Genomic DNA, 20,683 nt, shown 5'->3' on the forward strand with positions numbered 1-20,683 from the left:
CTAGACCATTCTCTGTCGTTGCTCATTTGCGGTTTATCTGTATGGTTCCTGAGTCCGCACATTTGTTCGCTCGCTGGACCGTAATGTGATAATTAAGGCGGACAAGCTTGGTCACTACATCAAATATTTGGGATAGGTCCTGCTTCATTGCAAATTGTTTGAAAAGGTAAAGTGAATCATTCTTAAAAACTTCGAAAAATCTATTAAGAAGCATCTTTTTCCTGGCAAAGAATAGTTGTCCAACATTATTTATTTATTTATTTTTATTTATTTATTTATTATTACGGACTGATGCCGTATTGTCACCACCGCGTGTGGTGACTGTGAATTAAATTCACGAAAACAAACAATGAAAGAAAATTGACTAGGCATGTCCTCCTAGTCATTTGCCATATCCCGGGCATGCTCGGTTGTGTAGTGAAGATAAGTGGTTGTTGTCCATTTCTATTGTTTGTGCGTGTGTGTGAGTTGTAGATTTTTTGGTCCGGTTCTATTGCTGTGGCTATGGCTTCGAAGGGGGTTGGTTTGGTCCGGTTGTCTATTATGGGTCTGGACTGAAACAAACAAGCACAGTTATTTGCACAGTACAAACATGAATTTTTCTGCGTGCAATGTTCTCCAAGCAGCCCAGCAATGACACAGCCCGTGATCAACCAAGTCAACATCGAACTCAAAAAAGATCGGCGGATTCCATCTCGCAACAGCTGGAGTGACTCCACTGTTTACAAGGCTGTACCCGCCGACCACTCCCGAGCCCAACGCCAACCCAGGCGACCCCGCTGTTCCAAAGTTGGACTGACTTGGAGCACACTACTACAGACAAAAAAAAAAAACACACAAGCCTGCCTCCTTTTAACGGCAGTAAGAAAATTGCCCTCGAATGCAATTGCTCCGTCAACAGATCACACATTGCACAACATAAAACATTTACCACAAAGACAACACAACATATAACAAAAGGAGTGGCGGATGTGGATTGGAAGGATAATAGGGATGCGGACTCAAAGGATGAGACCGTTGTCTCTGGCGAATCGGTAGATGAGCCTCATGTAGGCGAGGTCCCTAGTCGCCAACACTTCCCTTATTTCTATACCCGGTCGTCTGCCGATGCTCTCGACTGCGCTTAACAAGGAGGGTCTTGCAGTTTCAAACTTCACGCAGGACCACAGAAGGTGATCCACATCGTGAAATCCGTCACCGCAGCCACACACCTTCGTCTGAGCCAGAGTTATACGCTGCAGATGAGCGTTCAACGCGAAATGATTCGACATAAGTCGAGACATCATGCGTATGAACGCCCGGTCAACAGAGAGCCCACCGAACCAAGGCCGCAGGGACACTTGCGGAGAGATCGAGAAAAGGAATCGCCCGAGATCATCCGCCTCCCACATGCTCTGCCAGCGAGACAGGAAAAGTTGCTGTGGTAGGCGAAGAAACTCTCGGGCCGAGATCGGACGGTCGTAAAAGGCGCCTTGTTGGACGCCTGTTTTGGCCAGTGAGTCGGCCTTCTCGTTGCCGGGAATTCCACAATGAGAAGGTACCCAAATTAGCGAAATCCTGAACGCCTTGTCGAACATGGAGCCAAGCAATTCTATGATTTTAATGACAAGGAAATCCTGACTCTTAACAGCCTTCGGGGATCGTAGTGCTTCAATAGCACTAAGGCTATCTGTAAAGATGAAGTACTGATCCGAAGGTCTCGCTGCTATAATCAATAGTGCGTACAAGATTGCGGCTAGTTCTGCGGTGTAGACACTACACGGCTCCCGCAATTTGAAAAATGCTTCGGCGGACTCACTAAAAACGCCGAAGCCGGTGCCTTCCTTAGAGGATGATCCGTCAGTATAATACTGGCTACTTTGGTCTAAATGGCCATACTTATCACTGAAAATGCCCGGAACTACCATCGGGCGAAGATCATTCGGTATGGTCTTAATTTCCTCGTGCAACGAGGAATCTGTTGTTAAAAGGGAACTGTAGGTCTCAGGAAGGGCAGCACGGTTTAATGCCTGTGGAGCGCTAGGATGCACTTGTAGGGCAACAAAATCTTCGTAGATTTTCAAGATCTTGCTCTTAGAACCTGTCTCTAGAAGCGCTTTAAAATTTTCTTCGATCAAGGGATTTGATACTGAAGAACGGACTAGAAGGCGAAGCGACAGCATTTCAAAACGAAGTTTTAGCGGCATCACTCCGGTCATCACTTCTAGGGACATGTTGTGTGTTGATTTCATGCTCCCTAGTGCGAGTCTAAGACAACGATACTGTAGCCTCTCTAGCTTGAGGATATGCGTGTTGGATGCCCAATGAAAGCATATGCTTCCATATTCCAACACGGATAGTACCGTTGTCTTATACAGTCGCAGGACGTCTGATGGATGTGCGCCCCACCAGAATCCTGTGACTGTCCTTAGAAAGTTGATTCTTTTACTGCATTTTTGCACCAGATGGGTGATGTGTGTACTCCAGTTTAGCCTTGAATTGAACCAAACACCAAGGTATCGAAAATTGTCGGTGGTTGATATCTTTTCACCGTACAAAAAGACATCAATTTTCGGGTCAGATAGTCTTTTCTCCCTGTTTTTCGGCGTGTCGCTGAAAGGAGAAAAGACTACCATCTCAGTTTTCTTTGCAGAGAACTTGATACCAAGGTTTTCAGACCACTCAGAAAGGTTGTCCAAAGTGGTTTGTAAAGCCAGTTGTATTTCGGCGGCGTCCCTGCTTGCAAAAGATATGACGCCGTCATCAGCCAATTGTCTAATGCTGCAGTTTGGTGCTAGACAAGAATCTATTTCGCTAACATAAAAGTTGTATAACAGGGGGCTCAAGCAGGACCCTTGTGCTAGTCCATGGAAGCTGGTCCGCTTTAGTTGCACATGACCATTGTTGAAATACATAGCTTTTTCCGACAAAAGGTTGAACAGCAAGTTGTTCAACTTTGGACCCAGCCCCACATTTTCTAGTTTTTGACTCAGCTTGTATGGTGATACTGAGTCAAATGCCCCCTGTATATCCAGGAAAATAGATCCCATGTTCTGCTTGCGTGCACGTGCAACCTCTATTTCTGTTACCAGAAGGGCTAAGCAGTCATTAGTACCCCTGGCTTTACGAAAACCATACTGGGTATTCGAGAGAAGGTTGTTTGATTCCAACCATTCTTCTAACCGGAAAAGAATCATCCTTTCAAGGAGTTTCCTCAGACACGACAGTAACGATATTGGCCGATACGAGTCGTGTCTTGATGGCGGTTTGCCAGGCTTCAAGATAGTGACAACTTTCACTTCTCTCCACTCTTGCGGGACGCTGTTGACCTCCAACATATTGTTGAAAATACTTAACAGACGTTTCCTCCCTATGTCAGGAAGATTTTGAAGCAATTTGCTACTTATCTGATCCAGACCCGGGGAGGAATTTTTGCTTGATAGGAGAGCAAGTGATAGCTCTACCATTGTAAACGGTGAATCCATCCTAGGGTCACTACCAGGCGCATGTTGTGTAAAGCTTTGCGCAGGAACGAAATCGGGGCAAAGCTTGTGGGCAAATTCATACAGCCACTCGCCAGAAAAGCTTTCGCTCTCATTGATGTTGTTGCTGTTTCGCATCCTTCTAGCCATTCTCCAAAGCGAATTAAGTGAAGTGGCGGGGTCTAGATTATTGACGTATCTACGCCAATAACCCTTTTTCTTCGCCTTCAACAGGTTTTTGCACGTTCTCTCCAGTCCTTTATATTGTTCATATAAGGACCTCGAGCCCGTGTCCCGGAAGGCTTTAAATGCCTCACGCTTCTTGGTAAAAGCCGCTTGGCAATCCTTGTCCCACCAAGGAGTGGGAGGTTTTTTAAATGTCCTTGCTTGGTGGGAGCGCCTTGTTTGGGCCTCAAGGGCGCACTTGTTTATGAGTGAAACAAGTTTTTCGTACTCCTTGACAGGAGACAAATCTTCCAAGTCAAGAGAAAGCGAAGCGGCTATTAATTCGCCGTATCTCGTCCAGTCGATGTTCCTCGTTAAGTCACATTTAACGGGGATTCCTTCTACTGGACATCCTCCCTTGATGTAGGAAATTTCTATCGGCAAGTGGTCACTGCCGATAGGGTCCTGGATCACCTTCCAACTAAAATCCAGGGCCATTGCTGTTGGACATAGAGACAGGTCCAGTGCACTCGCCCTACTTTGAGGTGTCTGCATCCTAGTTGCCTCTCCTGAGTTAAGAATTGAAAACCCAAATCTGTCGCAGAAATCTCGGATGATAGGAGTGCGCATGTCATCCTTTTCGCACCCCCAGTCGATTCCATGAGAGTTAAAGTCTCCCAGGATCAAAAGCGGTCCAGGCAAGACCACTGCTAAATTTCCAAGATTCTCTTTGAACTTTTCAATTTTTTCCTTTTCATTATTGGCTATCGGGGGGATATAAATAGATGCAATTGTCACGTGAAGAACGCCCAGTTTTGCCTTAACTGCGACAGTTTCTATCATTTCTTGTCTAGGGGTGGGTATTCTGGTGAAAGTGTGACTCTTTCGAACACCAATCAGTACCCCTCCACCCCTAGTAACGCGATCTTCACGGATTATATTATATCCCGGGAAGGTTAATTTAATGTCATCCGATAGCCAAGTTTCACAGAGGGCAAACACATCGCAGTTGTGTTCGCCCACTAATGCTTTAAAGGAGTTTAGCTTGCCAAGCAAACTCCTACAGTTCCACTGTATGATAGTAGCCGTAGGAGCCATTAATCATCCAAACGGACCATCATACTTAAGCATGGCCATTGAGCCAGCCACTGTTTGATCATCCCCTTCAGGAAAGGAAGGGCCCAAGTTGCGATCATGTGCAGATGCTGCGGGAGGTTGAGGGTCAAAAGAAGGGACTCAAGGATCTCGGACAGGGACGGGGTGGGAGTTCTCGGGAAGCTCATGGGCTCCGTCGGAAAAGCCAGGCTATCCACTGGAGCTTCAGTCCGAGAAGATCGCTTCTTCTTGGGCTGTTTCCTGGCAATTTGGGGGGCGGGAGTTTTGGGATCAGCGTCACGTTTTGAACCAGGGGGAGAAGCTTTAGCGTGGCGCTGTGGTGCCAAAGGTCTATTTTTTGTTTTTAGAACCTTCCGCTGTACCTTTTTGTAAGGTACTCTCATGATCTTTACCGATCTCAGTGGCACCTGTTCGGGTGCAGTCGGACTAGGCTCGCCATTTGCAGATGCACCCAAAACTGCAAAAGGGTTTGATGCGTTTGCTCCCTTGAGAGCATCGCTGTACGAGCCGCGTGCCCGCTCGGCTACAGTTTTTGTCTGCTCCTTCTGGAGTTTCCGATACACAGGGCACAAGGCTACCTCATGCCACTCCTCCCGACAATGCGAGCATTTCTGGGATGGGGCTTTGCACTCCTCGGTAGCGTGTGCCCCTCTGCATTTTCCGCAGCAAATCTTGCGAGTGCAGAACGGATCGGCATGTCCAATCCGGCTGCACTTCGAACAGGTGGCCACCCTTGGCACGTATGGCCGGTTGATGGGTATCCGGAGGCCTTCTAGGATGAGGGCCTGCGGAAGTACCGTTCCCTCAAACGTGATCCGGAGGGAGGAGGTCGGAACATATTTTTTTTCATCCTTTGTTGAGGGATCAAGCTTGAATAGCTTCTTCACCTCAAGAACTTTAACCCTTGGGGTACCTGGTGCTTGAAATGCACCCACCCCAAAGTTCAAAATATCCTCCTCCGGATAATCGAAGTCCTCGATTACGCCGGTCACTTCAACCAGACTACCGGGAATATAAACCCGGTAGTGCTCCGTAAAATCTGAATCAGCCGCAATGACGTTGGCTTGAGCCCGGTCCTTTGCGGTGACCCTGATCTTGTTCGGGCGCATCCGAAACACGTCGGCAACGCCCGGGTATTTTTTAAACAGCTGTGCCGCGATCGTCCTTACATCGAGCTGTTTTGATCGCGGCATGAAAAAAACAAACGGCTTACCCTCCCATGACGGCGGGTAAGCACGAGCTCGATGCTCCGATAGCGGCTCGCTGTTGAGGGTCAGCGGGGCATTGCTTGCCGGCGGGGCACTGTTCGAGGCCTTCGATGTTGAAGGCCTCTCTTCCAGGGCCACTTTTTTCGTGGCTGGGGCGGCTTTAGGGCGACCTGGCTTGCGTTTGACCTCCCTACAAGGCCCAACATCCCGATCCGACTCGGACTCTTCCTGCTCTACCCCCATGGTAGAGCCGGACACAACGGAAGGTTTAGAAAGAGGGGAAAAAAACTCACCGTGGGGAACGATGCACAAATAAACAAACACACCTACACACACTCACTGGCTACCAACGTCGATCGATGCGACAACGCAGCGATGATACGCTCGCTTATCGCAACGATCTACAGGTGCACACACTCACAACACTAGACACAAACGTCGATCAGGGCTAAGCGCCGCTCGATCGATAGTACAAACTCCGAGCGAAAGTCGGAGAAAGACGTAAACAACGATTAGCACGCTACGCGTAATCTAGTGGGCTACGCAATCGCACTCGAGAGAAATTATCACTATCTGCTTTTAACAAAAAACTCGTAGGAGCGCTTCCAAGCGATAAGCATCCTCTCGCTACGGAAGCTGGAGGCAGACTAACCCAAGTCCAACATTATATCGCTTTTAAAACCACCCAGCGTAACGGCAACACTAGCCACATGGTATCATTTATATTCTGTTTGCTTGACTTGCCACATCTGGGCCAATAGCGAGCTTCTTCTCGGTTAACCCAAGCTTTTGTGTATTCGATGTCACAAAACTGCAGATGTTGTGAAGTTTGAAGTAATGGAAAGAACGTGCGTTTGAGACCTATACAACATTCTCTATCAAAAGTCAATTTAGAACACAACACCGCTGATGACCAAGGCATGGGGAATATCTGGAACCGTATTTTTGCATGCGAGAAGTTTGAAGTATTTGGCTGAAAATGGAAGCTGTTGTTTCGTTTGAGGAAGGTTCGAATAGACATCCCTGTATGTTAAAGGATTCAGTTTCATCGATTGTGAATATTTTTGTCTTTTCTTTTCGTTAGACGAGGGTTCAGATGCTATCTTAACAGATGGTGTGAAGTGTCCCTCGTGAAAAACACTTCCAATACGTGCCTGAAGCTTTATCGTGTTCATTCATTTGATATTCTCACCTTTCCGACCGTCACAGCGATGCATTGGCGCTGATGTACGTGCTGTTTGTAGGATGATACTTATAGTCAGATTTGGGTCACATGGAGGTCCCAGCAGTCAGCATAATCATGTGTAGCGGTTGCACAGTTTAGATCGTTCCATAGATAATAATAATTTCATTCGCAAGGTTGCTTAACTCTTTTATGAAGCTACTACATCACTATTTGAAGTGGGTCGTAGGTAATCAGATTCAGTAGTTAACAGTTTTTTGCGAGCGGTTTAAAATTCTAAATCATGTTTCATTTTAAACATCCGACAACTAAAGGAAGAATCAGATAAAAGTTGAACGTTGGACACGTTTTGAGAACAAAACATACAGCTCACATGCCAATTGAATTGATTTTGTAAAAGGTTTAATTAAATTTATGTCTCCGACAGTTCATCATATCGAACAAAATCAGCATGGCCACAAGTATCGCCACATGACGTAAATCATTTCCGAACGACAGATCACAGATTCAGTGATAGGATTCTTCTGCAGCTAGGCTGGAACAAAATTCAATTTCCGTTTGGTGTCGCCCAGCAAAGTCGTGTTGTTGCCTAGAATTCAGGTCTATTTGTGAAAAAGGATTGCCATTCAAAGACATATGTTCGATCAGGTAATTTCTCATTAAAAATAAAATTCACGCAAACCGACAAACTTCTCGCCAACCTAAAAGGTAGACATCAAGTTATGATTTCGATATAATAAAACACCACAACTAAGAGCCGATTTTGCAGTCATGCGATGTTTTATGGACATGCTGATGCTTATTTGTGATAAATAACGTCAATATATCAAACATGCTTATAAACCAAAGTGTCCCATTCGAATTCGTATGCTTGTTTGTTTAGTGTACGCCATCGAATCGATACAGCGTTACTCCAATGTTACTCCAATCGCAGCAAGAGTCCAAGCCTGTCGGAAATTTGATTGAACTCGTTTCGCTGACCTATCAGTCCTGACGAATCCTCCCGACGCATCGGTCTCTGTGGTCGCCATGTGTATGAATGGATCCATTGGTTGATGAGCATTGCAGTTCTGTCGCATTGGAATGGAGTCCACTTTACAAGAGGAAGTTACTTTACCCATCGGAAATGGATCACATTAGGCTGAAGTGGAAAACGGGGACGCTACGGTTATGTGGTTCGTAATGCGATTAATTAGATTGAGAGATGCATGGGACTTGGGCGTTACTGATATTACTGCTGGAGCCACAGGAACCACAGGAACTTGTAGTTAGTTGAATATGCAATAAAAGTAAAGAAATTTAAGTATAAACAACCTTTTTCTTGGCTGAACAGCCATTTCATTTCAGCTAAATCAGAGGACAAACCATTTAACCCTCTTTTGCAACATGTTTATCTTCGTGAGCATCAGACACCAGCTTTTTAAATGCGTTTGTTTCCGTTGAATATACGAATCTCCATTGTTTTAGCAAAGAAAATGTTTTTGAAGGGCCTTTATGCGAAAAGCCATAAATTTGGCGCACATTTATTAAACGGAGATATTTCCATTCTTGTTGGTGATTTTACCGATGTCCTGCTGGGTGGCTTGTATTGGCCCTTGCTGCAGCGCTGGAGCCGTACGACAGTTCCGCGCCGAATGCCGATGAACGATTGAGGGCGGGTCGGAAAATGCCATAACCGGATGATGTGGTGGCATTTCGGATTAAATAGCGCTACTTCAGGGGTGAGAAAATCCTCCCCTACGAGGACAGTCTCTGTGGGCGAATTTGTGGCCCGTTGCACCCTAGCGTCCTGCGCTGTATCATCGAATCTGGCGTACAGTCTAGGAAAATGTGACCAAACCATCCCACAATGGCCACCAGGCAATGATCATACGTGGGCATACAGCATGAGGCAAACGCATGCAAAAGTGGGCCGAGGTGGACCATTTTATGAGATTGACAATTTTGTGCGTGGACCATTCGCTGTGTCATGCAGCCGGATGACGCAGGAACAACATTGGTAACGCATAATATCAATCATCCGATGGATGGAATGTAGATTTTCAAAAAGGAATGTGTCCGAAACATCCGATGCATGGGCAGAGCGATGTTGGGTGTTTTTCGAGGGAAATTTATGTGAGTGATAAGGTTTGCAGTGATGTTTGCATGAGAAAGGCCCTTCCTTCGGCGAGCTTAAAGGGTCCCAACATTGAGGCCTGAAATGCTGATTGGGTAAACGTTGCAACATTGATAATTGGTATTTGCTTACTTGTATTGACGGAATTTATCACGAGTCTTATTTCACGAAACCAGGTTAAATGAGCTTCCTCAATCGAGAAGAGAAAACCATCTGCTCCACTGCCTTATCGAACTACCGCGGTCTTTCACAAACATCCTTCGAAACAAATTGAGTATGACGAACGTGTTAATTTGCGCCATATCATTTAGCGCTGTCATGCAGAATCATATCTTCCAGAGATTAGCAAGAGTTGCTTCTCTCGAGTGCGGTAATTAATGATCCGGCATTGTGCGAAAGCTGACCCAGTTCCCAAAGACACTTATGACACTGACACAGAAACCAATGAGCTGAAGTAATCAGAAACCACACTTTATCACGGATCTGATTATGTTTCCCAGCTTCCCGGTTATGATAACTCTGGCAGGATTGATTCATGCCGAGAACCTGTGTTCGTTAGATACAAGGACATAAGTTCTGACAGAGGCTAAGCTTCTTTGACGAATGATGAGCATCATTCTTACGATATTAGGTTAGGAACGCTTTTCACGGGCCCAGCAATCTTACGCAGCAGTTGGTTTGATTAATCGTTTCAGAAGCAGCGATGAATCGCCAAATTTGTTCAAAGGGAAAACAAAAACATAAAAAAGGGAATATTTTATAATGTAAGCAGCAAAAGACTGGTTTATTGAAGCAATAAAATTGGAAGCTTTTTGATAGGTCATTTGAATTGCGAAGATGACTGAAAAGAGATAAAACTTATGTTTATTATAGAATGGTTTTAGTTTCATTTTCACTGGGAAAATTTGTCTATCGATTAGTTCAAGAAGTGTACTCGGTAGTCAAAAGATTAAATGTGCTAATGACTACCAATAAAAAATATGTTTAGTAATGATTAGAAGCAATGTTGTTTATTCTGTGATGCTCAAAATAAATTACTTTAATATTTTCATAGTTGAAAATACTTATAATGTATAATTCTTAAGAATATATGGACCAATAGTGTAAAACTAATTTCAAACTTGATACAATCGTTCGATTGCTTGAAACTCCAATTCATCCTATCGGTAATGATTAGACAAAAGGTGGATGAAACCGCCCAAATTTAATTGGAAAAGTTAGCATCAAATTTGGGACAGAACGAGAAAATCAGTGCCCAACAACTATTACCTTTCCGTCAGCTTAGACACCGGGACAAACTGCATGACGTAAGCACGAAAAAGAAGCATATCGAACAGAGCTGGTTGAAACCCTCGTTAAAACGAAAAGTTTTCGTGCTCATTTTCGGACCCAACTTATCTCGGTCTATCGCTTTTCCCAAAAAACGTATCCGGTTGATGAATGGTGCAAAAAGTAGTGAATTAAATTATTTTACTGCGTCAATTCTATAAAAAAATAAAGTAAAACAGCTGGAAACAAATATTGTTGGAGGTTCTTTATTGCAGATAGTTTAAAGCATTAAACAAAAAAGATTTTCATCTTGAGCAACGGGACACTTTATTTTTATCTTCAATTGCTTTTTTTAAACGAATTGTTGTTTCTTAATAAAAAATACATTAAGAACCGATCATCTCACATAAAGTAAAACTCTATTCGTGAAGATAACATGTCAACTTTATCCATTCAATACCTATGTGATTCAAGCAAAATGAAAATTGAGCAAATGGCTATACGTTGATGTTTGGTTTGAAGAAACGAACATTCAATAGTATAATGCATTATTAAGCTATTACATTAACATTACAAAACGGAGTGTTTCCACTGTTTGTTCGTTTGCTCTCTAACTCGTTCTTCGTACGTATGATGCAACCGACCATTTCCTAAAAAAAGTAAAACCAAACCGCCCTTTAAATGTCACCTATGGCTTTAACGACATGACACCCTGTACTTTGCACGACGAGAAGAAGAAAAAAGAAGCATTTGCAACGAAAATGATGTATAGACGACTTCTCTTTTTTTTTGTTACCCTTGCACAACCAAGCGCTGGAATGGTGGGGACGGATTTATGGATTAATATTTCGACCAGACTGCTTTCATCAGCCAACCAGACGTTATGAAGTGTTTGAGCGGGATCGAACCAAAAGGAGGGAGTTTTTCATCATGCTCGTTTCCATCATGCAAATCCTCGCCGTCATCTCGTGCCCGTCTCCCTAACTGTGAAGAGTTTTATTCTGCCTTTGGCATTATGTTGATGGAGCTCGCAGCTATCCCCATCTGTCATGAGTTGCATACATATATGTGGGATAAATGTTTACTGCCAGCAACGTACGGTGTTGGGGTTGCGATGAAGCACCAGGCCATTGCTTTGAATGAATGAATGCGCCGTTCATTTCAAGCATCTTTGTACTTTAGGAAATGGATTTTAGCGCGAAGGGAGGCTTCCGGAATGTTTTTTTTTTCCTTCTTTTGACTACGAGCGAAGTGAGCACATCCATATGAAGCGTAAGAAAGGGAAATAAAAAGGTATCAAAACAATCACATGATGGTGTTTGCAGATACATGAAAGACGCTGAACGTTGTTGAACGGAAGCTGTAGAAAAGCAAAGAGATGAAAACATTTTAGCAATTCACACCATAGCAATATTAAATTAGTTATAAACATATGACAACGAATTTTGATTCAATAACGCAGATAATACCATAAATTGAATATAGCATAACATATTTCTTCCCTTTCAAAAAGACTCAAACTTTGTTTTGAAATGTCTGTCGCATCGCCTTCTAGTTCGGTTCTAAGAGCAAGATCTTGAAAATCTACGAAGATTTTGTTGCCCTACAAGTGCATCCTAGCGCTCCACAGGCATTAAACCGTGCTGCCCTTCCTGAGACCTACAGTTCCCTTTTAACAACAGATTCCTCGTTGCACGAGGAAATTAAGACCATACCGAATGATCTTCGGTGGTAGTTCCGGGCATTTTCAGGGATAAGTATGGCGATTTCGACCAAATGTGCTAGTATTGTAATGATGGATCATTTTCTAAGGAGGGCACTGGCTTCGGCGTTTTTAGTAAGTCCGCCGAAGCATTTTTCAAATTGCGGGAGCCGTGCAGTGTCTACACCGCAGAACTAGCCGCAATCTTGTACGCACTATTGATGATAGCAGCGAGACCTTCGGATCAGTCCTTCGTTTTCATTGATAGCCTTAGTTCTATTGAAGCACTTAGATCCTTAACGGTTGGTAAAGGTCAAGTCAGGGGTTGGTTTCTCATTGTGAAATTCCCGTCAATGGGAAGGCAGGCTCGCTTTGGTTTGATAATCGAACGTCAATTGTCGATGTGTTAACCAACGCTATGGAAAGCATCGGCAGTCGATCGCATACAGAAATCAGATAAATGTTAACAACTAGAGACCTCGCCTTCATGAGGCTGAACTACCGATTCACCAGAGACAAGGATCTTTTCCTTTGATTCCGCATCTTAAACATCCTTCTAATCCTTATTTCTTTTCCTTCTTTCCTTTTATGTCATACTTGTTTTGTCTTCGTTTTGAGTGCTTTTTTTGTAGTAATTCTACGGGTGATCGATTCTACGGGTGTATTAACGGCATCTGGGGTCAACGGTGACATTTGGTGTTGAGTTCGGAAGTGGTGGACGAGTTCCTTGCTCGTCGGTAATTTTAAAATCGCATTCGATGCTGGCGTGGTCGATCATGGGCTATCACTGCTGGGCAATATTGTATGCAGTGATGTTATAGTTTAGATAACTGAAAGGACGAAGTTCAATCCCAACCCATGCACATTTGAATCTCAAAACCAACCTTCCCGTCAATAAAAACAACAAGAGAACCATACCCAGATAACGAACATCAGCTAAAGAACTACAGTACATCAACTACTCTAGACCTGGATAATCAACTTCCAGACACCTCCAACCGAGCATGACTATAATGAGGTAAATAACAGTGGGGAAATGAATATATGTTAGACTGAAAGTATAAAGCAATAAACAAAGAAGGTAAGATGGAATCAACAATTACAAATGATGAAAGAATCGTTTTGAGAGCTTAAGACAAGTACTTGAATAATCTTGCAGTCTTGAAATTTTTGAGATAGTGTCAAAACTTGTCATTCTTTTTGAGTGAATCTTGCTCATTTTCATGCTTCAAAGAAAGCAGTAGTATGGAACGTAATTTCTTCGTTGATTACCCTGTATTGTATGGTTCTAATATGGCATTGAAGCTAATAAATCTTTTCATCTTTTCCTCAATCTTCCCCTAATGTTTCTTTATCCTATGGTTCTTAAATATGATGAAATTATGTGCAAAATTCATAAATTGTTAAAATACGGTGTCTGACCGTAATCATAAATTAATAAATAAAAATTCATGAATTGTTCGACAAAAACGTATAAAAAATTAATTGGAAAAGTAAGACGTATAGATATATCACAATATTCTTCATTTCTATTAAACATATCGAAGAACATTTCGTTCAACGCTAGATCACCAACGTGCCACATTTTCGCCGTACACGGCAACTGACGAATCAACTGAATAGAAATAAACAAACCGTTGTAAAAGAGAAGCAAAAACAAAAGCAGGATCCAAGTAGAAATGAAACTGCTGCAATCGCGTTTGTAAAATTGGTTTTTGATCTTTATTCTTTTAAAGTTTTCCCGCAGCACAGCAAATCCTTTGATACCGCTATCAACGCTGGCTGCCGAGTGAGCATCTTCTGTGTCTGAAGAATTTGAGAGCGCTTTCTTGAATTCGATGGCGAAAGTTTTCGCATTGACGCAGTCCTTGTCGGTTGCCTCACAGCTGCATTCTTTCCGGCCCGCTCTTGAGCAACTTGACGCTGAAGAAGCATCCGAGCAAGGTCGAGCCGGGAAAACAAGCGATGAGTGGGCGCAATGAGTTATTTCTGTTCGGTGAATGAGTTGAGCGTGGCTCACTTTTTGATACGACGGTAGCTGAAGACGTAAAGTTTTGCTCATTATTTGTGAGAGTTTTTCATGAACTTGCACTGGCGAAAACTTGCGGTCAATTTATAATTTTGATAATTTTTTTGATGAATCAAGAAACAGGAGAGCGTCGTATGATTGTGAAAAATTTAACACACTGCCATAGTTGGGCAAAATATTGTTAATATGAGGACCGACGCACGCTTGCAGCTCTGTTTCATCATTGATTTCATTGAACAAATCGTTCGCTTGATCATCTGTGCCAGTGCTAGTTGAACCGTGGTGCGTTGTAAATAATTTATTCGAACACCATTTGCCCAGCTTCCAACAGTGCAACGGTGACGAAACATGCTCGCCAATCCTGACGGCGCCCTTTGTTGCTGGCCGACCCTTTCCTAAACCTTCTTTACCCGTCTATAAGTGTATTTGAGAAATTGTGTACAACCTGCTTACTTATGCATGAGGCTGGCAAAGGTGAAATATGCGGTAAACTCGGGAACGAAATTACATCTTCTGCCGAGGCACCTGCGTTCCTGTGAAATGTTAATGTGGGGTCATTTTTCGGATGGTTTTGCAGTGTAACTAGTTTAGCGCAATGTTGGAGAATAAAGCACTTTCGAGGGTTTCTTTAAAGTTGAGTTATTTTTACAATATTTTTTGAAAGTTTTGTTTTTTACTCTTTGTTCCTTGTTATTATACCTAATGGTGTTTCTCTCATCGAGGTGTAATATTTTTTAATATGTAAAAGTTCTCGGGGCGATAACGGCGCCGGTTTTCACACGGCAGGACCGGGGTTCAAATCCCATTCAGACCGACACCCCGTACGCAGGGCTGACTACTTTGCTACGGGTAAAATAAAGTCACAGAAAGCCAGAATGGCAGGTCTCGACCTTTCAAGGTTGAAGTGCCACTGAAGAAGAAGAAGAAGTACTCGGGATTGTAAATTACAGAAACTGAAAGGGAGTCTGTGTAAACATTTAATTGTTATTTTGAGATTGAAGCAATATGCTTGATTCTGGAAAAATTTTGTTGTGCTTGGGATTTTAAAGAATTCCAACTAAAGAGCTGGTGATAATCTCTAACGAAAAGTTTGCTCACCAGAATAATTAAAAAAACTTTTGATTTGTATTATAAATATCAAGTTCAGTTTAAAATTTTTCACCACAAGTCTGGATATGGAAATCGTGATATAAGATGTCTACTAGACAGAGTTGACGAGCTTTGGTGTCAGTAGAAGAACAGAAGACTGGTTTTATTAAAAGTAAAATTTACTTACACCTGTTTACAGTTACAGTCGAATTGCTCACTGTTTGATTCGACTCACGAGCTGCCTACTTCGATTTGCGTGCCATTACCATCGAAAGAGCGACCCTATGGTCGAATAACATGCCGTTACTATGGAATCACGTGCCGGTATCTATGGAATTGTGAATGTTAGCACATTTAAAATTCGCTTCTTCTCTCGAAGCAACAGTTTTTTTTTTCTTATTGCTTAAACTTACGGAAAATTTTAACAGGATAATTTTAACGACTAAACGCAATGGAAAGCATTATTTTAAACTAATTTACACGTGTTTTACATATAGTGTCAAAGCATAAATGAACGATACATACAAACTATTTCATGAAATTCAATGAAAAATATTGAAAAAGAAAAATGTAAACTATTAGCTTCATGAACTTTTCTAAATTTTGTTCGCCGTTCGAACCCATTCATTTCCGCTAGTTTAATGTATAGATCACCACATCTGAAAAACTAGTCTTGTGTTCAATAGCGAGCGATACTGTTCGATGTTGGTATTGTATTACACATTTTTTCGTCATTTACGGTTTATTTGCCGTTTGTTCGTATAAAAATGCCGACGAAATGTTTTCTAATGGTAACAACCTAACAGGGCTATTCATTACATCAAATGCTTCATACAGGAGCAATCAAAAATCCATGTATATCGGCACGTGATTCCATGGTAACGGCATGTGATTCGGTCGTCATGTCGCGCATTCGATGGAAACGGCACTCAAATCGAAGTAAGCAGCTCATGAGACGCAGCAAACGGTGAGCGATTCGACGGTTACTGTTAACAGGTGTAAGTAAATTTTACTTTTAATAAAACCAATTTTAATAAACCAATGGCCGAGGCGATAACGGTGCCGGTCTTCACACGGCCGGACCGGAGTTCAAATCTCATCAAACCGCCTCTCCGTACGTGGGGCTGATTACTTTACTACGGAGTAAAATTAAGTCACAGAAAGCCAGCAATGACAGGCAAAGACCTTTCGAGGTTGCAAGTGCCACCGAAGAAGCAGAAGAACTTAAATATAACCCTACTCGACCGCAATAACGAATGACACCACCACATCATCACAAAGACACATTCATAAAACAGTAGGAATGAAGAACGATTAGCTGGATGATCCGTCCAGTAAGTCAGACTTAATGAATACAAGTTCAATGTCAGCGTCCTCAGGGTGTAAACTCGTATCAACGGTTTCGCACTTCTTCAAATATTAGCTTTTGATGAATGAAAGATCGAGAAGCAATCCTATTCGTCGTATGTTCTAGGGAAGCCATTATTCATGATAAAATAGCTTCTTGTGGATTATACCACAGAGTTCTACAACTGTTGTAGAATAACTGCTTCCTAGGTTATTTGTAGTCGAGTTTGGGTATGATGCCTTCTTCCTCTGCCTTCTTCTCAGGCCGCCATTTTTCGTTTTGTGTGACTTGATGTGACTACCCAAAGATGGGTAGTTTCGAGAAGCAGGTCTGGTCTGCATTGATACCCGGTCATGCGGTGTGCAGATTGGCGCCGCTGTCGCCTCGGCCACTGGTCCGGTACATCAGTAAAACATGTCAATGTGTGTGCCCAATGTGTGAAAGTGATGCTGACAAACCTGAGGTTTTTCTTGTGTTAAATGTATCACCTACTTGCTTAGTTTCAATATCGTTTGTCAAACACTTTGACACCTTAATCAACAATGGATGGTAGGTTTCGGTAAGTGGCGGATACGGTACTTTCTGTAAAGTAATGTTTTCTTTTCTATTTTAAACATTGTTCACCCCAATGCCGGGAGGCTCCTCTGTCATGGACATCTTATACCTTGATGAGCTGCCAATATCAATAAAGCCGATCGAAAACCTGTCAGGTACAGTTTGATTGTGTATTATGTGAAGAAATAAGCAATCGACTGTGGGACAAGAAACATTGTTCATATGTACGTGTAACATAATTCAAACTTTATTTTTCGATGAAGACGACGATATCCTCCACCGAACGACAAAATGAAAACCCGTAATTGAAAACTCATCAAGAAATAGTAAATTGCGTGCGTGTGGACGAAACATGACCGTAATCCAGTCGGAATAATGAGATATACAGTTTCGGCTTAGTGCATGCAAGTAGAACAAAACCAGGTCCATTCCGTTCCCTAAATTCTGCTGTCGCCGTACAAATGTCAGTCCTTCGGTCCGTTTCGTTATGGTCAATCAAAGTGATGTGTCGAATCATGGTTGCAAATCTCATACGCTATCAAACCGAGAAACGCTTACAAGCGAAATCAGTGTACTAAACCATTTGGGACCATCGTCTTTGAATGTCCGGGCCAGTTCCACCGTCCCATGGGACGAGTTGTGCCATCATACGTAAAATTATAATCTGATTTCATTTTGTGTACGACTGCAGTGAGTTTGTTGAATCCAGATGGTACGATGAGAGCCGTTTTTCTAGACACTTTAAGCTTGTGTGCCGCTGTCAGCAAACTATGATGCGAGATTGAAGGATATATTGTCTATTCATAAATCAGCTTCTTCTCCCTGAGCTCAACAACCTTTTTGTGTACTGTCTGCTCTCGGTGTGTACTTCATATTTGTCACAACTAGCTAGTCATTTCGGTATACTGGAGAACTTTCCCCTCTTATTTTTTATATCTCAGAACATGCTTTTTGTTCGATTATTTGGAGAAATGCGCTGAGTGCAGCAGAGAAATCCGGAAAGAAAATAAATATAAATGAAATGGCCGAACGCACGATGCTTCCTGTTCAATTTAACAAAAGCATTTAAACACATTTAGCTCAACCACACCAACAGAATACTCTGCCTTACACGGAAAAGCGTACTTATGTTATAATCGTACTATCATTCACCGACACGAGAGAACATTCGATAACTTTATGAAGACGCTAATGTTGGCCTAATCGGTGATTAATGGACCATGGCACGGCGAAGGCAGTGAACGAGAAGTCCCGATATCTGTTTTCTATTGTCAGTCAAGCGTATCCCGGGCACTTGTTCCCGGCCCTTATCTTTATACCCCGACCTCATCTTCAACCGTCGGCAGCAGATACGCACATTCGCCCGTAAAGACTTGAAGTGTTCGTCCGAATTTCCTGACAAGGCAGATTCCGCGCGTTCGATGTGGTCGTGCATCCCGAGTGCCGAGAACATTTATAATCATCTAAAAGTCTGCCCCTGTCGTCAACTGGCAACACCCCTTTTGAGTAGCAAAATGGTCCAGACGATGGTTGGACTGACCCGCTGGAGATGGCTGTACTAAGTGAACTGTTTAATAGCAAAAGCTGGCGGTGGGAATAGATTATTAAATTACGAGTCCGGGGGAGGACCAGAACTGTAGGACAATCTTTCGTAATGCTGGAGATATTATGATAAGACTGGTGTTCGGGTCACTTTTCATGCTCTTCAGTCTAAAGCTGCCATTCTTTACGAAGACTTTAGAATATTTTGAATATTAACTAATCTCACTTTTTTATCAACACTTTAATGAAAAATCTAAACGGTTCTAAAAATTAAATTAAATTTGCCATTATCTACAAAAACCTCACAAACAGATCATCGTGTTCCGATTTCTGCATTCTGTGCAACTAACGTGAACGTTTCTAAATAATTGATTACTTTGCAACATATTACCCTGCTCAAGATAATGAGATTTTCGGCCCCGATCCAATGATTCTGTTTAGAGTTATGCGCATCCCAAGCGCACACCATTAGCTAATATCGACACAAAGGCCAGCAATATTTATTGCTGCGTGGTGCCTACAGGCAAAAAAGAAGCCGAAACCGGTTAAATTCTTCCCGCCAAAAAAAAAAATGCTTTCGACCACACCTTCCTTCGATGGCATAAATCATTTGCGACGTTTGAAAAATGAAACGTGTTGCAGTCGTGCGGTGCTGTGGAATTATGTTTGAATAATGCCGCGGGCCAGCGTTTTGAACGACATAATGATCAATAAACTTATTTTGAAAATGTTGCCAATCCAATCAATGTTGCTAATGAGAATTTCCGAATCTTCTTTCTAGATTCCGTTGGTGTAAGAACATATCGGGTATAATGAATACAATTGATTGTAAAACGATGCATTTAAGCACGCGAATTGATTTGAAAATGGTCTGATTTATTAGGAGTGATTTTTAACAATTATAATTAAACACGAAACACATTTTTTTCGCGAAAAACTGTTGAAAAAACGATCAATATGAATTTTATCAGCTACATAAAGGTAAAAGTATTTGAAAGTGGAATACTGGAATTTGAATTTGAAAGTAACTTACTGGAGTTTAGGAACTTTGGAAAGAAGGAAAATAGTCAAATTTTTAATAAGCTTCCAACCCGTTTCGATAGCTCCTTTTTAGTTTAAGGTCCTTATTGCTATTACCTGAGTTGTTTCGATTTCATTCGAGAAAATTATTCAAATGTAAAATTAGGAAATATCTTATATAGTTACACCGAGTGTAGTGCAGCATGCTGAGCTCTTAATAGGAAAGGCATAATTCAAAATATACCACCATCTCTTGAGGACATTTTTTGGACATCAAAAGCCTCTATAAATAAACGATAAAAAATAGATTCAAAAGAAATCGGTCAAAATAGCTTCCAATCATATGCCAAACAGTTCTAGAAAAATCTCAATAATAGCGGCCACATAGTGCTTAGCGGAACGAGAAGCTAAAGAATAGTGCGGTATAAGGGAACTTTTTGTAGAAAATATGTGAACCACAACAGTACAACATGCCAAATTCGTTTAGAACTGCTATGATTAGTATGTAAAAAGGGCGGCCCGAAAGTAAAGGCGACAACGGCGGCGTTCTTTATACAGCAGGACCGAGCTTCAAATCCCATCCGGACCGTTCCCTCGTAGTGAGGATCGACTATCCAACCACGTCGTTTCATTAAGTCTGGTGTGCCAGAAGCCAGGCTTAAAAGAGCTCGTATGGTCGGGAAGAGAAAGAGAGAGAGAAAAAAGAAAGAGAGAGATAAAGAGTATTTACAAGGCTTTTGAACCATATTCAGGCAGCATTCTCAATAGTCATGAGAAAATGGGCAACCTTTGAAGGCAAGACAGCAGAAGCCAGGATTGTTTGTGAAATTATGACTTGTGTTGTTAGTAAAACAAAAACAAAACAAAATCACTGCCCTGG

The sequence above is a fragment of the Anopheles stephensi genome, chromosome 3 (assembly GCF_013141755.1).
Source record: "Anopheles stephensi strain Indian chromosome 3, UCI_ANSTEP_V1.0, whole genome shotgun sequence".
Classification (NCBI taxonomy): domain Eukaryota; kingdom Metazoa; phylum Arthropoda; class Insecta; order Diptera; family Culicidae; genus Anopheles; species Anopheles stephensi.